Here is a 19,964-nt window from a genome sequence, read left to right as displayed (position 1 = left end):
CAGTTATCAGTAAGAGCAGCACAGAGGAGGCTTAATGCAGTCAGCACTTAGGACAGAAGATAAGAATGTCTTGACAGGGCATTTTTCAGAGGGCATTCACACTGCATGTTGTCTTACTCTCTCCTATTCTAGTACTAGGGTTGCAGTGGTGAGCCTGTTGCATATTGGGATGGTATGAGAAAGAAAATAAGTCAATTGCAATTTTGAAATATCACAAATTGTGTTAGAATGATTCGGTCCAGTGTCACTACATGGCAACAGGCTGTGTGTAACATTAAATGTGGAAGTGAGCAGGGAAATACGTTAAAGGTTCCCACCCTCAATTCAAAACTCCAAAAGAATGTAATCTGTTCATGTCATACACAGCTTATACCCTAGCCTGATCGTTTGGAGAAAAACATGTAACATGTCTGAACCGGTTTTAAATAGTCCAGATGTGTATTCAGAGAATGAAGTACTAACCTCAATCTAGGCAAAGAAAAAAGTAAAAAACTTTAAACTTTCCACTGAAATCACATTCAGATTACATGCTGCTCTAGTTCAGTGTACACAAAGGATTCCTGATACACAAGCCGTAATTCACCCCAGTGTGTGTGACACACACACACACAGTGGTGAAATTAATCTGAAGAATGTTTTGCGATAAACATTCACACTCACTCAGAAGAGAATCTCCCCCATTCTTTAAGTCATTATGAAATTCCTCAGGTAAACCATTAACGCCATCGAAAATCCCAATCTTTATGAGCGGTGAGGGCCCAGAAACCAACCCCACTTTACCTTGGAGCGGCCGAGTGTGGCTGGCAGCGTCTGTAAAACTCCCCGACAAGAAGAGGCAAGTGTGAAGCAGCCAGGTTCAGTCATACACACCACCGGCCAGGATCTCCCTCTGTCTCTCTCACTCTCAGCACAGTCAGGCACCCCACATCAACTTAAACTGAAACTTCCCAATTTCAATGTTTGAGGAACTATAATGCAAACAGCAGAACACAAAACCAAAAAAACGTAAAGACGCTCACGGTGTGTCAACTGCTGTGCTGATTGATCGTCCAGGAAGTGCCAGGTTTAAAGGAGGCTCTGAGTGATGTGTAAAGCAGTCTGTCAACAGGCAGGATACTGTAAAGCCATCTGTACATTTGTGTCTTCTTTTCTGCTGTGGTAAAGCAGAATGAAATGTCATCTGTACTAATACAGCACTGAGCTATAGCATTACAGTGTCACTTAAGAACAGAAGAAAGTTTACAAACGAGAGGCCATTTGACCCATTGTGCTCCAAGGATCATCTCCAGTCTATTTTTGAATCACATCACTGGGGAGTTTGTTCCAAATTGTGACAACTCTCTGCATAATGAAGTGTCTCCTGTTTTCTCCCTCACAGTACAGGGTTAAAGCTATGCAAGAGATATGCAAAGTTTACGTTCTTACAAACAACTAGTTTCTTCTTTGCAATTAATTTTTCTAAGAAGCGAGGAAGCCGCTCACAGATGACTGCACACAATCTGGTCCCTAGGGGTTGTGACTTTGCAAAAAAACTCAAGGCCCTGTGGGTATTACACCAGAACCTAGAATACGAAACATACCCTCGTCTCTTCCTCACAGAACAAAATAAATACTACCGGGTGACCATTTTAGCGATGCTTTGCAATTTCTCTCCCTTGGCTGGCTACTGTGGGGCATGCTTTTTAATGCTAAAGAAAACAGAAAAACCTCAAAACAATCAGCAAATCGCCTGAACAAAAAAATCCCCTCCTCTCGAGAAACAATTAAATCCAAGTGAAGAGGCACAGGTAAGAGAAGTATGATAAGGACTACCCACCCTGCCAGCATTGTTTTACCCTGAGGTCTTTCCTCTTCTCAGTGTGATTAGAAGGTGACCCTGATTAGAAGGTCTGTCTATCTCCTGGCCATAATCATCGCTCTGTGGGCTTGTGAACAATAGGACATTTTGCAGCTCACAAAATGGGGTAAACAATGAACAAGGGAACCCACAGCCTAGCAACACATTTCTGCTGCCCCCCTTCCTACCCTCCACCCCCTCTCTCAACTTGTTTCTCTCTCAAGCAGGTCCTTAATACAAAAAAAAAAATGAAAAACACAATAACAACAACAGAGGCTGAAAAAAAAAAAAAAAAGTCTGCCTACCAACAGGCCTGGAAAACACTGCAGCCTCCCAGCAGTCTCCTTTCAGTCATTCAAAACAGTTAACGATAACACTGAAGGCTGCTTACTTTTGGAAACTGTAACTTGTTTAGATATTTTGCTCTCTTTCCCCCTGGTACTACACACGTTCTCCTGCGTGCGGACCACATTGTACTTACGTCAGCTTTGTAAGATGTCAATCTATTTTCAGATGTCAACACAACCATTATTGCTGTTCTCTCGCCCAAACCTCTTTTAAGCAACTCAAGATGCATTAATGGATCAGATCATGCTTTTTTAAATGTGCAACCTTGATAATCCTACCAGACAGGGGAATAAATGTATGCATGTATATAAATGCTTTTTGACACGTTTCTTCAAATCTATTGCAACATTGTTCAATTTATTTCAACAGCTTAGTTACAATTTGCAGAAGCCAAAACATACCACACACAAACACACACGCTCTCACACAACCATTTTAGCTTGAAGTGTTTATCACAACTTTTCATCTTATGTGAGCTCGAGGACCCGAGAGACATTCCAGAGTGAGGTTTAAAAGAAGGCCAAAGTATTCATGTAAATAGCAAGTAAACAAGCAAAAAAATTAGAAATGTAACCATCTTTATTTTTTTATTTTTTTTATCCAAACTCTTATGGAATTACTGCACAGTAAAACCTTTCAGATAAGCCTACATTTAGCAGACATCAAGCCAGGCACGTGGATTGTGGCACAGGATGTTTTGAACTTGTTTAACAGTTTTGAAAATTGGTCATTGTTTAAACAAGCTGACCAGAGACTGTTTTGCTATGAACAGTGCGATATGGGGAGGAAGGAAGCTTTTGGTTCTGAAGCAGATTTTATAAAGGCCTGTGAGGACTGTGCTGCCTCCTGCAAACTGCCTCCTGAATACAAAGGCCTCTTGTAAAGTATTCTCAGTATTCACATTAATAAGGGCAGATTATTTTCTGATCTCTCCGAGGAGAGGATTCATTTTTTGCCGTGACTGGAAAGTAATGAAGCATTAGTTATCTTTCAAAATGGTTTACTTTGGAATATGTATTATTTATATGCACACACACAATTCTCTGGTGAGATCTGACTTGTTTTATACTGTTGTTTATCTATTCTCGTGTTGCTTTTTTAGCCTTCAAAATCAAATGCCACACAGTGCGTGAACAGTTACATTCAAATTAACTGGAACTGATGTGCAAATGAAAAGTGATCACTATTATACAGGAAGTAATGATAAGCAAATGAAAAGCTTAAATATTACGTTTCATCTCTGTGCATACCTTCTAAAGATTCTAAAAAAAAATACATACACTTCAAAGGGAGAGTTTACATAGTCAAATATAAATGGTCTGCTATGTTCTGATTGTCATAAGCCAAATGTTTGAATAATACTTTAACTAGTTATTTATTAATAATTTAAACAGAACTTAAATATTCCTCACAAAATTAAACAGAAAAAACGATGGCAGGATATGCTCTTCTGTATAAAATCATTTGATATGATTAGAGTTCTAGTTTGCTACAGACAGGGTCTTACCGAAAATTATTTCAAACTTCAGCCAGACTGTTTTCAGCAACTGCCAAATGATTTATCATTGCACTTGTTTAGTCTGGTCCTCGAGATTGATTCGCCTCACTAAGCCTCAGATCACTGAGGCGGTAATGAGTTATATATAGACTTACATATTCTGGTGCATTTAGGTATTTTGTGGTGAATTCCTTGGCAAAGTGCAGGTTTCCTTTAAAATTCTTCAGAAGACTTACAAGTAAAGGGTATAAAAAATACTTTGAATATATTTGTGGGGAATTTATATAATTCCAAAAGAAAAGTTGAACTGCATTGGGCTTTCAGAAAACCTAAAGTCATAAAAGAATAACAAGTTAAAGGGGAAGTATAAGATTCATCACCAAAAAAAAAAAAGTTTTCAGGCCACGCCTTCTCCCGAGGTATAATATGCGGTTTTCAGTCACTCTGCTAAGGCCGTCTAAAAAATAAACCACAGCCAGCCAGCTAGATATAGACTTTCAGTTCGATCAATGCATATATCCCCTGAAATAGCCCACATATATGTACTGTGCAGCGTAACCACAAACACTGTCAAGAGCTTTTCCTAATAAAGACCTGCTCCTAAAAGAAGGGAAGAACATAAGAAAGTTTACAAACGAGAGGAAGCCATTCGACCTATCGTGCTCATTTCGTGTCCATTAATAATTAAGTGATCCAAGGATCCTATCCAGTCCCACATTTTCAGCTTCAACCACATCGCTGGGGAGTTTGTTCCAGATTCTGATGACTATGTGTGAAGAAGTGTCTCCTGTTTTCCATCTTGAATGCCTTGAAGCCCAATTTCCATTTGTGTCCCCGGGTCCGTGTGTCCCTGCTGATCTGGAAAAGCTCCTCTGGTTTGAAGTGGTTGATGCCTTTCATGATTTTGAAGACTTGAATCAAGTCCCCACGTAGTCTCCTCTGTTCCAGGGTGAAAAGGTTCAGTTCCTCAGTCTCTCAGTAGGACTTTCCCTTCAGACCTGGAATAAGTCTGGTTGCTCTCCTCTGAACTGCCTCTAGAGCAGCGATATCTTTCTTGAAGTGTGGAGCCCAGAACTGTCCACAGCATCCAGATGAGCTCTAACTAGTGCAATGTAAAGTCTGAACATCACTGCCCTTGTACTCAATTCTACACTTTTGACAATATACCCTAACATCATGTTTGCCTTTTTATTGCTTCCCCACATTGTTTGGATGGAGAAAGTGAGGAGTCCACATAGACTCCTAGGTCTTTCTTATGCGTTACTTCATCTAGTTCTATTCCTCCCATAGTGTAATTATAGTGGACATTTTTGTTACCTGCATGTATTACCTTGCACTTGTCCACATTGAATTTCATCTGCCAGGAGTCGGCCCACAACTGAATATTATCTAAGTCCCTTTGAATAGCCTGTGCTGCCGAGATTGTATCTGCTGAGCTACCTATTTTAGTATCATCTACAAATTTGACAAGTTTGCTAACTATCCCAGAGTCCAGATCATTAATATAGATTAGAAAAAGCACAGGCCCTAGTACTGATCCCTGTGGAACTCCACTAACAACCTCACTCCAGTTAGAAGCGACTCAAATCGACACCCTCCGTTTCCTATACATCAACCAGTTCATAATCCATCTACTTACATTACCCTGAATGCCTACAGCTTCCAATTTGAGGATCAGTCTTTGGTGTGGAACCTTATCAAAAGCTTTTTGAAAATCTAAGTATATCATATCATATGCTTTCACATGATCTACAGCTGCAGTTGCATGTTCAAAAAATTCGAATACATTAGCAAGACATGATCTGCCTCATCTAAACCCATCCTGACTATCTCCAAGAATATGGTTTTCATTAAGATGCTCCTCTATTTTCTGTCTAATCATTTTTTCCAACATTTCACAAGTGATGCAGGTGAGACTGATTGGTCTGTAATTTCCTGGCTCAGTTTTGTCCTCTTTCTTGTGGATTGGTATGACATTTGCCGTCTTCCAGTCAGTTGGCACATCCCCTGTTCCAAGTGTCATTGGGAATATTTTAGTTAGTGGCCTATAAATAATTTCCCTCATTTGTACTGTAATATCCCATCTGGCCCAGGTGATTTGTTTGTTTTTAATTCTGCTAGTCCCTTTAGTACCTCCTCCTCATTTATCCTGATCTCTCTTAGGGTTTGACTGGACTGGTTGTTAACCTGTGGCATGTTATCTGTTCTTTCTTTTGTAAAAATCCCTGTGAAATACTCATTTAGATCATTTGCCATATCTTGTCTGTTTTCCAAGATACTTTCATTTTTGCCCTTTAGCTGTTACACATCCTCCTTTATTGACCTCTTGCTGTTGTAGTATTGAAAAAAAAGTTTTGGCCAATGTTTTTTGGTCCTCAATTTGCTAAGTGGCAGGAACTCCAGGGTGTGTCAGGCAAAGGGCAAGCTGGAACCAATTGTGAGGTTTGGTACCAATCACTTTTTCACCCCTAATAATCAGTCCAAATAGAGTTATTATAGAGTATAACCAACAGGGAAGAACAAGTGCTGGTAATGATCAATTCATTTCAACAGATTTTTGTATCTATATATATTTTAAGAGAAAAAAAATGAATGGCAACCATATCTGTTCAACAAAAACAACACATTTCCTCATGTTCAACTTGTCTGATGACTAACATCCACACATTCTCGAATATCCAGGCTAGTAGTTGACTAACAATAACCAAAATATTTCATAAATAAAAAAGACCTGGTGAATAGAAGACTTGCATTGTTCAAAACCAGTCTCTCGTTCACTTATTCTATTTATTTCAAGGATTTATTGACATTTCGTGACAAAGACTGCTAATTTTATGATAATGCGATGTATCTGGATTGAGTCCACAAGCCTCACTACACCCATGGGTGTACAGTTATTCTAGCATGACCAACACCTTTGTCTCAACTTATTGCTTAGCTGTTTTGCAGCACTGTAAAACAACCACAAGTTTTTACTATTCTGGGCTGGGTTTCCATATCTAGAAACTCGTTAGGTTAATACTTATGCTACTTCCTTGTCAAAATTATACCTTGCACATGTACACATGTTCACCACTGCAAAACATTGACATCTCTTGAAAAGACAACAGCCACAGTGCATTAATCGTCACAGTGTGGGCTAGCTCAGCCGGAGCCTTACTGACCATCCTTTTGAAAGATGGTTGCAGGAAGACTGTCCCTATACCATAGCAATGAAGGGACGCTTTCTCCTGCTTAGATTAATGGATTGGCACTTAAACAGAAATGGCATTATTGCATTTAAATCACATTTTGTGGAATGAATATCTGGTAAAAATGCAATTTTCCACTCAAATGGACCCTATAAAAGTTTAAGTATAGGGCCTTGTAAAAAAAGGTGACAAGTTGGCGATTTGCCTATTCTCCCGTTAGATTTTAAGTGTACACAAGAAAAGCCCATTGTGTTCAGGGTTTCCGAAAATCTGAAGTCAAAAGTATTAATTGGGCTGGAGAACAGTCTAGGTCCCAAAGAATGAGAACATTTTAAAAGTGATGGACAAGCCAATCAAATGGCAGTACTGCATCACCTACTAAAAATAACGTTTTTATACATTGGAAATAAAAACGCGCTTACTAAACCAATATGGTTTCCTATTCAGATCAAGGCATCAGATAAGAAGTACAGTGTCTAGTGAGGGATACGGGGGTTGCAAACTCCTCGGTGCAGCGTTCAAAATGAGATTAAGAGATTATCTCTAGAGGAATTTCACTACCAGCTCTGAAATGCTAGAACACTGTAGAGCAGAAAGCTGTGCCAATGGACTCGACTGAAGAAAGGCAGGGAAGCACAGAGAATCTCCCACCAAGAAGTGAAATTCCCCGGCTCCAGGCTGAGCTTGTGGCTATTTCTTCAGAGACTGTGGTAGCACAAGGAGCCAGGGTTTCAAATCCTTGTTAAAGTAACAATTAAGGTAGTGTTTCACCAAGCCTGAAGATAGCATTGTTCATTCAACTGTTTTCCAATATCAGAAGACATAAAAGGGTGGATTATTTTTTTAATCGTTTAAAATTAACACCTTCTGAAAACTCTGCTGTAAATTAAATTCAAAGGACACCTTAAATTATATGGTTCCACATTCTTAACATCTTTTCTCTCATTTTCCGTTAAACACCTTCAGCTGCTATGATCAGCTACAGTAGGCTGAGAAACTTTTTAATACTTTTACTCTTGAAGAATTCACAGCACAACACACATTCACAGTACTGGTGTAGTGACTACTCTACCGGATACAGTGTGTTTTGCTGGGGGTTGGGGGGGCTGCCCTTTCCAGTCTTTCCGAGTCATAAGATCACCGAAATCACCAGTTCTAAAATGCTAGAAAATCTCACCCACTGCTCTACTACGAGTCCCTGAACTACCAGTTGAAGCCCACCTGCCAGGGCTGATCTTCAACCCAAGACCCGTGAGTCACACTGGTGAGCATGAAAGATTGAAAGATGCAAGTGACTGGCAACTTTAATGGCAGCTTAATCTGAAAACCTTTCAAACAACCCAAAGCCAGCTTCCCATTTGTGGGGATGTCAGGTGAATGGTATTTAAGTAGGGGTTTTCCACCACAAAAACAAGACTTATCATTGATTCCAATGGGGTGGGATAAGAGCCTTCCTTAACCTTCAGAGCTACACGTGAACCCATACAGAAACCCCCTATAATAAAAATACCAGTGACTGTGACCTACAATTAAGAATCTGGACTGCTTTAAACAAGCTATGGGTTGTGACAACCACTCTACCCTTTAGGTGTTCTACTTAAATGTATTTAATATCTCATCTATACAAAATCTTAAGACATACTTCCCACGGAGCACAGTTTCTTTTGTTTGATTTTAGCTTTCTATTTGATAGACAACGTTCTGTCCTATCTACATTGTGTCTTACAGTTTTCCAGCTCCCCCAAAAGACATATTCGTTTACATTACACCAGTACACCATTCTAGTCATCTCCTCCAGCTTACTTTTATCCACTGGAATGTGCAGATTCATTTTCTAAGCACTGCTGTTAAACCTTGTAATGTTATATGGAGTACCTTGTACACTCACCTAAAGGATTATTAGGAACACCTGTTCAATTTCTCATTAATGCAATTATCTAACCAACCAATCACATGGCAGTTGCTTCAATGCATTTAGGGGTGTGGTCCTGGTCAAGACAATCTCCTGAACTCCAAACTGAATGTCTGAATGGGAAAGAAAGGTGATTTAAGCAATTTTGAGCGTGGCATGTTTGTTGGTGCCAGACGGGCCGGTCTGAGTATTTCACAATCTGCTCAGTTACTGGGATTTTCACGCACAACCATTTCTAGGGTTTACAAAGAATGGTGTGAAAAGGGAAAAACATCCAGTATGCGGCAGTCCTGTGGGCGAAAATGCCTTGTTGATGCTAGAGGTCAGAGGAGAATGGGCCGACTGATTCAAGCTGACAGAAGAGCAACTTTGACTGAAATAACCACTCGTTACAACCGAGGTATGCCGCAAAGCATTTGTGAAGCCACAACACGTACAACCTTGAGGCAGATGGGCTACAACAGCAGAAGACCCCACTCATCTCCACTACAAATAGGAAAAAGAGGCTACAATTTGCACAAGCTCACCAAAATTGGACAGTTGAAGACTGGAAAAATGTTGCCTGGTCTGATGAGTCTCGATTTCTGTTGAGACATTCAGATGGTAGAGTCAGAATTTGGCGTAAACAGAATGAGAACATGAATCCATCATGCCTTGTTACCATTGTGCAGGCTGGTGGTGGTGGTGTAATGGTGTGGGGGATGTTTTCTTGGCACACTTTAGGCCCCTTAGTGCCAGTTGGGCATCGTTTAAATGCCACGGCCTACCTGAGCATTGTTTCTGACCATGTCCATCCCTTTATGACCACCATGTACCCATCCTCTGATGGCTACTTCCAGCAGGATAATGCACCATGTCACAAAGGTCGAATCATTTCAAATTGGTTTCTTGAACATGACAATGAGTTCACTGTACTAAACTGGCCCCCACAGTTACCAGATCTCAACCCAATAGAGCATCTTTGGGATGTGGTGGAACGGGAGCTTCGTGCCCTGGATGTGCATCCCACAAATCTCCATCAACTGCAAGATGCTATCCTATCAATATGGGCCAACATTTCTAAAGAATGCTTTCAGCACCTTGTTGAATCAATGCCACGTAGAATTAAGACAGTTTTGAAGGCGAAAGGGGGTCAAACACAGTATTAGTATGGTGTTCCTAATAATCCTTTAGGTGAGTGTATGTTACAGTTTGAACAAGCAAAAGTACACATTGTATTAAAAGGCTTCTATGACATTTGTGGATTCCTACCACAAATGTTCCAAGTCTAGAAAGAGGTCAGTAAGATTACAAAACCTACCTTGACTTGCTTGCCTCCACCCCCACCCCGATAAAACACTGTGACCACAAGCTTGGCAGCATACATTCTGCTTGGGTTAATCAGAGTCTGAAGGCCTATGAATAACCAGCCTCCGGCCCTGGCTCAAACCTACTGACCTCTGGCCTGTTTCGGGATCTGCTCTGAGTCACTGCTGATGCTGCATTTTTTAAAACAACTACAATGCACGCGGAAATGTTAGGCTGAGGACTCAGACGAGTTAGAGAGAGAGATGCTTGCTGCAGTACTTGAAACAGTTCTACCGTCTTCCCTAATAAACTACCCAACCGAGAATTCAATGGACCATTTATAACAATGAGGAGTCTGCAGGGAGGGTTTCCAAAATATTACACTAATTATACTTTTTTTTTTATTACGTTTTATAACATTTTACATTTGAAGAAAATGGGGGGGGGGGGCTGAAGTGAAAGTATTCTCACCCTTTGAAGCAACTGGGGGTGGGGGTCAGTTCCACTTTTTCAATTCCAATTCCCTTTTTTAGAGCCATTCAAAATTCCAATTCCAATTATTTGTATCTTTGACATAACTGGTGCTACTGGAACTGGACTTTAATTGAATAAGGAATTCCAAACTGAATTGAAAAACTGGAATTGAGCCCAACCCTGGAAACAGTACTATTATCATCTGTCAATTCCATTTGTTTAGTAAATATTGTTCTGAAACAAAATACATAATTTATAAACCAGTATTATTTAAAGATTTGTTTCACCCAGCAGAAAACATAAGCTTCCAGTTGACTGAACTGAGTAGGGGACATATCTTGACCTCTCATCCATAGACTATGATTTAAGGCTTGAATAGGAGAGCTTTTTTTTTTTAAATGAAAAAAATATATATGTATTTGAAAGGGAACCTTCATGTACTGAATGCATGTGGTTTGGCTTAATTGATTATTAATGACATGTATTTTATGTACCTAATTTGTCTCTGTCCAGACCCACAGGGACAAATAGATAGCAATGAAGGCATGTCCCACACCCTTAAATATTACATCCTATCACAATGCAGATAACATGAACTGTCACACTGAACTCAAAAGCAAAAGGATGTCAGCATTGTCATCTTATTAATCAGTTTAACTAATACGATCAGGACAGTAATACAAACAATACAGAATACATTCAAACAGGAAGTATTCACATTGATTCTCTAATTTCAGGGCAGCCTAAATGCATCAGTTCTAAAATCATTTCTGAAGCAAAGGTCCTCACAGGTTTCAGTTCCAATAAATGTTCTATATATGAGTTTATTCATACATTTGTGTTCCCTTCTGGAAACTGTTCCTTGTGTGTGTATGTGCGTGCGTGTGTGTGTGTGTGTGTGTGCGCGCGCATGTGCATGTGGGGGGAGTAATGCCTACTGTCAATCCAGGATGTATTCCCTCATGAAATACTAAGACAGTTAAGCACTTTAACATTGGAGGATTTTACAATTTGGGTTTTAACTTGTTAATTCCTTTCTGCTTTGCCTTTGGTGTGATTTTAGCATGAGATGGCCTATGCGTGCACATTTTCCATGACCCCTGCCTTCATACTAATAACAGCAATAATGAAAATGAAATCAAAAGACTACTGAGAAACAAGGTAAGCAATTAATTTCTATGCCAATAATTACCAATTGAGTAATTAATAGTATTTTGTAATTATTCTTCTAAGTAATGCTGCACTCTAACCACTAGTTTAGTTTGTCACTAGAAGAAAAATTAAATGAACGTAGTTCCCTTTTCCACAGAGATTATCAACCATATACTGACAGAGAACACACGTGTACTTCAAGTGTTAATGTCTTTCTTATGTATGCCAGAACAACCAAAATTATATTTTAACATTTTAACATTTTAACCAGCAGCAGTTAAGAAAAAATGTGCTCAGAGAGCATACACAGGGCAAGTGTTTTGAGGGGCAGGGGGGGGGGCAAAGTACAGTATGCTTTTTAAAAATAAATATTTTCCTCTTTGTTTATGTAATTTGAAAATCATGATCAAGAAGTAATTCTATTCGGTTAGTTTGTTTGACTCTCTCAAATGTCCAAGAAGTTGGCAGTTTATGCAGATAAATAAGTACTGCTGAAAGAAAAATCCATACAAAACAGTCTACTGTCAGGCACAAAGAGAGAGAGGTATGATGCATTCAAATAATAATAATAAATAATCTTAGAAATTAAAGACGCAGGCTGAATAGGTCTTAAACATCTATTTTAAAATTATTTTTTTGAAGAATCAGCTTGTATAAATGTTGCCTGATAAATGTAATAGAAACCATATCAACAACTCTTCAGTGTTATGGTGGTGTACGTAAGAATGTTTTACTCAAGAGTTTCTGGTTCAAACCATAGCTGACCTGATGCAGACCAGCACCATTTTTTATCTGTACATTTTCTCACTGAAACTGTGAAAACCCTGGCTGGGAGGTAACATTTCTTCTAGATTATGTTTGATTTCATTACCACAAATTGTATTTTCCGGTTTTAAAAGATAAAAACCTTGCACACGTGTGCACCCACACAGTCTTCAAATAACGTGAACAGTGCAGCTACTGTGCTTGGTAGTCAAGTCCCAAATGCCAATAGTAACACTTTTTTTCTGATGGCTCTTCTTCAGTTGATAGCTTGTCAATTCTAATGTCAGCAGTGAAAGACACGCACATTAAAACAGCCACAGTTGTCCCTGATGGACCTGCAAGAAAATAATTAAAAAGATGGCAGACAGACACAACACAATGCTCCCAAAGGACAAAGGTCATCCTAGCATGAAACGTGTTGTTTAGTCTTACGAAACCAAGTGTGACTGTGGATCCATACAGAAATTATTCAATTAGCAAAGCACAGGAGCAGAGCACATTCCTCTGCTTTAGGGTGTGAACACTGCAAAGACAGTATGGAGAGACTGATGTTGGGGGGGAAATACAAGTCCTGCTTTCAGTCCTAGATTGCAGCTGCAGCGCTCGGTGACTTGGCCAAAATGACAACAAACCACATTCTCTAACACAGCCAGCCCCCAGGGTTAGTCCTTACAGAAAACCCCAGTGCAAAAGATCAATGAAGGCACATACCTGCACTGCAGTGCATCAGTAGACTACGCAACAAAACAAAATCTCAGCTCAGAGCAAAAACAGTTGGCGACAGATTTAATCATGAAAAATAATCGTTTATTTTGAGTGTGACATGCAAATGCACATTCACACATGTACTGTATCCAGTGAAGTGACATTTCTCTTTTTTTAAGACAACCAAGTGGCCAAAAGTTCACAAGAAAATATATATTTAAAAATGTATCCACCTATATACAACAATTTAATAATATAACATGATAAGGGTGTTAATACTAGAACACATGCCCTCTAGAAAGCCTCATTGTTTTGTAAGCATACCTGATCTTTATCTATTTGGGTCTCTGTAAAATGACCCTATTCATGCCCATGAGACGACAATAGTCAACTTCAGCACTGTAGCCTACTGGAGAGAGTCCTAGATAGACAGATAGACAGATAGATAGATAGACAGATAGACAGACAGATAGATAGATAGATATAGAAAAGCATATAAAACATGTAAATATGACTTTACTCGTCGATACAAAAACAAGTAAACAAAACCCCCATAACTGGTAAAAGGCAAACACGCATTACATTGTTCACGATTAAATAAAGAGACACTTATCTGTAATCTAAAAAGGAACTATTGATTCACATTCACAAAACTTAGCCTTCATTATCTGCGCACACTACATTACTAATGAGCAACGCATTTCCCCAGATAAAGCTTGTTTACGCATGTGAAGAACCACACTGACAAACATAATAAAGGTATTGTATAGAGGACATATTGAACAGCTTAGTAACAATTAGAGAAACAAAACACGCCAATCATAAATGTTTTATAATACGCCCTATATCAATAAACAGTTACACGCCGGACAATGGACACAAAGTCGCAGTTGTGCGCGGCTCCACACGGGCATTCCCATGGGGATTTGCTCCAGTTGGTGCGGTTTTCTTTGCCATGTTGTTTTTTGTTAGTTTTTTCCCTTCATTTTTAAATCAAAATCTGCACAAAACAACAGCACCACTAGTGCCTACCTCGTCCGAGTCGAGTCCCAGGCAGACGGGTGTGTGTGTGTGTGTGTGTGTGTCCCTCTCCTCTTGTCTTGCGGGACTGGTTCTCACGCCTGCTTTGTTAAACTGGAGCACATCAGTTCAAAAGAAATCCTCCCAAAAAACCGTGCAGCTTCCGCAGTGCCGTCACGTGATTGAATTAGGCAAACTTTGCTCCCGGGGATCCCACATGCATCCCCTGCATCCAGGCCACTTCATACAGACGGTGCCCGCAAGGAGAAGCGAGCAAGAGTCACACACGAGAGTAAAGTGACACAGTGGCAGCCAGGTCTTGTTTGTTGCCCTCCCTGATGTCGTAGAAATGCCAGAGCCCCGGCCTGTGCACGCAGCTATACAGGCTTTCCTAGCTACATAGACATTTATCCAAAACAGACATCTGTGCTGTAGTAAAGTGTCGTATGCTTGCTAATATCATGTAAAACCTATTTAAGTGTTAAGATATGATGGCGCCTTTCTGTTCTGGGGTGTTTTCCTTCTTAATCCTGTCTTTGTCTGGGTTCTGCTGTAAATGCAAACCTCAGTCCCCTCTGCTGGGCTGTGCATGAGTGTCCCCTTGTCCCCAGTATAATGATGACATATACACGCAGATATGGGTTTGCATATACTGGACAGAGCTCTGAAACCAGTTGCTCTGTTGCTTTTCGGACCCAGTTTTATATGCACCGTTATTTAGATGAAAGTGTGTTTCTATGTTCCTCAAGAGGGCGACAGACATCACGGAACTACAGGTTTCTCTTTAAATGCTAACCTGTAGCCTCTGGATTGTTTTGTAATTGATGGAGAATTGAAATCCTAGAGGCATCCTCACAGCTTTTCTGATATTCTGGACAAAAGTGGACTGCCTGCGTTGGTGGGGGGGGTTGGCACCATTTCACAAAGCAGGGAGTTTAACAAAGTGGTCATAAGGATTCAAGCGGTTATTACAGACAAGTGTAGGACTGTCTTCTATTAAATATACTGAATAGCTGCTGTCTTTGGTGTTTTGTCTATTGTCCCAGTCAATACAATACATACCATTTAAAAACTGTTGCTATTTCCCATAATGCATTGTTGTTGTCGTTATTCCATTCCAACCGGTCCAGAAAGATCACCATCTGAGCCATGAGTTCTGTGTCTTTCCCATGTGGTTGCATGTAATGTTTTTGTGTTCTGTCTTAATGCAATTGAAAATTTAACCTAAGCCTATTGTCTATATCATGTTACACCCTGAAACTAGCTTCACTTTAAAGCCATTATAGTGTTTTGGTCACCAGCAGGGTAGTGCTAGGTTAGCTATCTCCTCTCTGTTAGAGTATTCTGTATCCTGCCGCTATGCTTAACCTCTTCTGTATCCTTAGGGAGCATGGCTGGGGGGGGGGAGGTAGAGCACACAGTGACTCACCCCATCTCTCTGTATGCAGCAAAACAGGCCAGAGAGTGGGCGGATCAAAAATGACAGCACTGTGCTGCTTATTTATTCCTTTATGCCCCGCTGCGAAAAGCAGAGGCGTATTAGCAATCCTAATGAGGTGTTTCGAGTATCTTACTGTGGCTTTGAGTCCGCGGTACAGCAAAGGAAAACCTGTCAGAGGTTTTAACATGTCCCTGGCACTCAGGGACAACAGCCCCTATGGTGTGAAAAGCTAATATCTGTGTAAACACTGGAGTGATTCATAGGCTGGAAATCAGCATGGATTTTTTTACTTTTTTTTTCTGGTTTAAATAATTAGTGTTTCCCTTCTGCAATATCAAGACCAAGGGTTGTTGTTGTTTTGTGGTTGATTCAAAGGCCTGATTGTTTTTAATTTATGACTATTTTTAGTTGTCAATCTTTGGCATTAAACTGAAACATAAATTCATGTTTGTCTAGTTTAAGATTAATTGTTTTGAAGAAGGTGGAAAGAATCTAGGAATAACAACACTCTGGGGCTTCCTGTAACTGTTTTTTGTTGTTATCATTTTGCTGCTGAGAAAGAGACATTATAAACCCTTTTTTTATTTCTCTGAATCTTTTTTAATGCAAAGATTTGAAAATTTGATGAGAAGAAGCCTTCTGCACATTATGGCCTAATAACCAACAATAAAAATAATTTACATCCCAATCTGTTTGTTGTTGTTTTGAAGATAATGTTCTGTGAAAAACTAGCTTAGATGGAGCATTATACATTTGAACACCTTCAGCAATTTGCAGGAAATTACATTTTATATCCTGAGTCAGGGAAGAACAGAATTGATACTTAACAGTGAACAATCCTCTTAAAAGTGCATATTAGTTAGATTTCACACCGGCAATGAGAAAGAAATTAGCAAACAACTGTTACAGGGCTTTAGTCGATGTCAATAAGCACTAATGTGTACTTCACAGAAGTGCACTTCCTAGTACTGTACTGGTATGGGTTCCGGGTTTAAAATTATATAATGCTTTCTGCGGCTGGTAAAACACACACACACACACACACACACACACACACACACACACACACACACAGAAAGAATGATACAGTCTAAACAATAAACAAACAAGTGTTCTGCTGTTTAACCTGAAAATTGACATATTTATAGAAATGAAACAAAGAGCACACGTTATAAGCACTTTACAATACAGTAAATAAACACTGTAGGGGTAGCATAAAAAATGACCAATATTTAACCACTCTTAATGTGGATGCTGCTGAGACCTTGAAGTCAATAACCACAACTGACACGTGGGGTACATCAGCATATAATTTACAGCAAAGCGGACTTATCCCTTCTGCAAAAGAACATAGACAGACGAAGGAACATTCATAAACATATTCTAGCTGCTATGCACCCATAGGTATTTAAAAGTATTTTTCATTTTTTGATCTTGATATTGTTGTTTTTTTCTGATTAATGTCTAAATCCAGATAACTCTGCTGCAAAGAGCTTAACTGATATTGCTTCTGTGGCTATCATGCCATAGCCATGACAGTGGGTTGAGAGGGAAGGGAACTGGAGGTCAGTAAATTAAATTAACAGCTCTTGGTGTTAGTACCCCACGCCCCACCAGCATCGCGATTCGTCACTTTCATGTGCCACTTAACTGTGTTACACTTGATAACAGATGTGTGATAACAGATACAAACATACAAATGAGCAGACACACTAAACACACGTATGATGCTCTGTAAGCTCTGAATATAGAGTCTTCAAAACAAAATGCGGTAATGTTATGTTTATGTAACTAATACGGTTATTTTTCTTCAACATGAGTTTGCTTTCCATATTCCAGGATATCAGCTGTCCCATGGAAATTAGAGGTTATGTTGGGGATGTCCTTCTTAAACAATCAAACCAGTTTACAGAAAGCAAAAGCAGTTTTTTCCGCAACAGAACTTGATGGCACGACAGAGTTAAAAATAATTCTACCACTAAAGCGCTCTCACTCCAAGAGCATGGTGAATAATTAATCCACAACGTTCAGACTAATGCTTGTAGAGAGAAGGGTGGGCAATTGTTGAGAGGGATCTTGGATTGAGCAATTCAATGCAAATACGAGCCTCGTTCTCTAATCTGTGGCCACTGTAACCCACATGAGCCCATTGTCAGTATGATATTGACCATTTACCACTAACGTAGACAGAGACTTGGTAGTTGGAAACAATGCTTTTTCTATTGGAGCCTGTCTTTAATTTCCAACTGTGCATCCTGAAATATTCCTATCATTTGGATATCAATAATAAATAAATAAATAAATATTTAAATAACAGCTGTTGAGTGACTGAATGAGATTGACTCAGACTTGAAGTGCTGCTTATTTCCCTCTGGGAGAACTAGATCTGTTTGGGTGAGGTGCATCACGACTTCAGAGACAGGAAACACAATTTTCTCACTTATCATTCAGGAAACTAAGTGTTAGCAAGTAGATTAAACTGTTTTATGAATTATCTGATGCTTAGTAACACTGAACTGGCATACTTGGTATGTGCTTAACAAAATTAAGCTGTATAGCTTAAAACATGCACGCCGACCCCACTTTCCAGCTCCGCCATTTTGGATATCATTTAGTTCCTTGAGCTTAAATCTTAAATTTTTGTAATATCCATTACCTCTTATGTAATTTGAAGTGTATGTTGTTTGTGTTGATTGTCACACAGTGCAAGGAATATGATGAATCTCAACGACCTCTGAATCCCATCGATGCCGAACATGTGTAACACTGGTACTTTCCCTTTAAAGTAGCTTGGATTAATCTTTCAGGACAATGTTTAATCTGGAAGATCGTGGCAATAGCTGTTTTCACATCCACAAGGAGAGAAAACATGAGAGGGTGTGAAATGACACCAAATAATTGCACAGGAAAAAGCAGAAGATGTAGAATGTAAATACATAATTATTCAGTCTAATGAACTACAATGACAGGAACTGTAACAAAGGCATTATGGGCGAAGTCAGTTCAACAAATATACAGTATGTTGACTTTAGGCTTTTATCGGTTTGAGATCAAGATAGGAAGAGGGAAAAGCTTCCAGCAGGGTGACTGAGAACAGTTCTCCATTAAATCAGAAGCCAAATTAGAGATCCACAAAGTGCTCAAGTGCGCTTTCTTAAAGTTGATGCCATTTCTAAGAGAGCGCTCTCTTTTCTCAATAATCGGCAATAGATGCTTTGCTGAGCCGCTGTTACTATAGCAACCTGGGGAGGCAAACCAGATTGTCAGCGAGGCCGGGAGCATCAGCTGTGAGCAGTGTGTTGCTACTCTGCAAAGGTGTACATTAAAAAAAAAAATACTATATTCATTTAAAAATACATGAACACATTTACGTGACATGGCGTAGCTTAACATGAATCTGCCAGAGTCAGATGCTCTTTACTAGTCCAGAATATTCTCTCTCCTTACCAAGAGGACCATTTAACGTAACCAGAGAAGTGCAATAGCTCAGCACCTCACAGATTTGCAGACGTGGCATTTAAGAATCGAATCCACAGCTTCTTTTCACTCCCTCATCATCAACCACAGCCATGATGCCTCCGTAAGCAGGGGATGAGTGAAGACACGGGATTCATCCATGACTTTTTTATGATGACATTCTAAGTGCAGAATGAAGTGGGAAAGGGTAAAACATCTTTCATATGTAAAATGTGTCATCTTTAGTGAAGAAGAAGATAAAGCATCACCTAATTTGTGAACTGGTCAAGTGTATTGTTTGGTTTCCCTACATGACCACACTTGGGAAAACTGCACTTGGAATGTTCTGCTTTCATCAAGAAGGAAGCAAAACTATATCCGGGTTCAATGTCCAAATTCCTGACAGAAATATTCAAATGCCTTTATACAGTGCCTTTAGAGAAGATCATTGTGGAGTTTTAAACAAAACATGTCATGGTCAGGTGACATTCATTGTTAACAGTGGGAAATGGGATCGGTGTCCCATGTTCAAATCCAGAAATCATTGTGATCTGTGGTGTTAATTGGAGCAGGAGCAGAGCACGTGCTGATATGTACTGGGAGAATAATCGAAGATGTGTGGGTGGGGAATTTTGGTTCAATCAATTTGAATCAAATTAAAACTGCTGTAGGGTGAAAAGCATTGCATCTGACCTGAGTGGTTTGTGCCAGTCCTATCGCCAATGAAAGGGTTTTGATACCACAAATTTACTCAAGCACAGAGAATAATGAAAGGGCTCTAAATAACACTAAAATGTATTTCAATTAAAAGGAACTGTAAAATCATACAAGGGGGCTGTCCCTGCCTGTCAGTTATTAATGCTTTGTTTTCCCAGCAC

General features: G+C 39.6%; 1 protein-coding gene across 5 annotated transcripts in view; it reads right to left on the bottom strand.

The window, feature by feature from the left end:
• arap1 (ArfGAP with RhoGAP domain, ankyrin repeat and PH domain 1) overlaps nt 1-14,445 on the bottom strand; it is a 71,288-nt gene extending 56,843 nt beyond the window's left edge. For 2 of the 5 annotated variants that reach the window (XM_066699226.1, XM_066699230.1), the window contains exon 1: nt 14,202-14,445. The gene's annotated coding sequence lies outside the window, so the exon portion shown is untranslated. Of the gene's footprint in view, nt 1-780; nt 973-14,201 lie in introns of those variants that run through there. The other 3 variants (XM_066699229.1, XM_066699228.1, XM_066699227.1) reach the window with 3 other exon arrangements.
• Between the last annotated feature and the right edge of the window lie 5,519 nt (nt 14,446-19,964).

This window comes from Amia ocellicauda, chromosome 3 (genome assembly GCF_036373705.1).
Source record: "Amia ocellicauda isolate fAmiCal2 chromosome 3, fAmiCal2.hap1, whole genome shotgun sequence".
In the NCBI taxonomy this organism is placed as follows: Eukaryota; Metazoa; Chordata; class Actinopteri; order Amiiformes; family Amiidae; genus Amia; species Amia ocellicauda.
The sequence above is the reverse complement of the archived record's forward strand: the minus strand, read 5'-3'. Positions and strand labels throughout refer to the sequence as shown.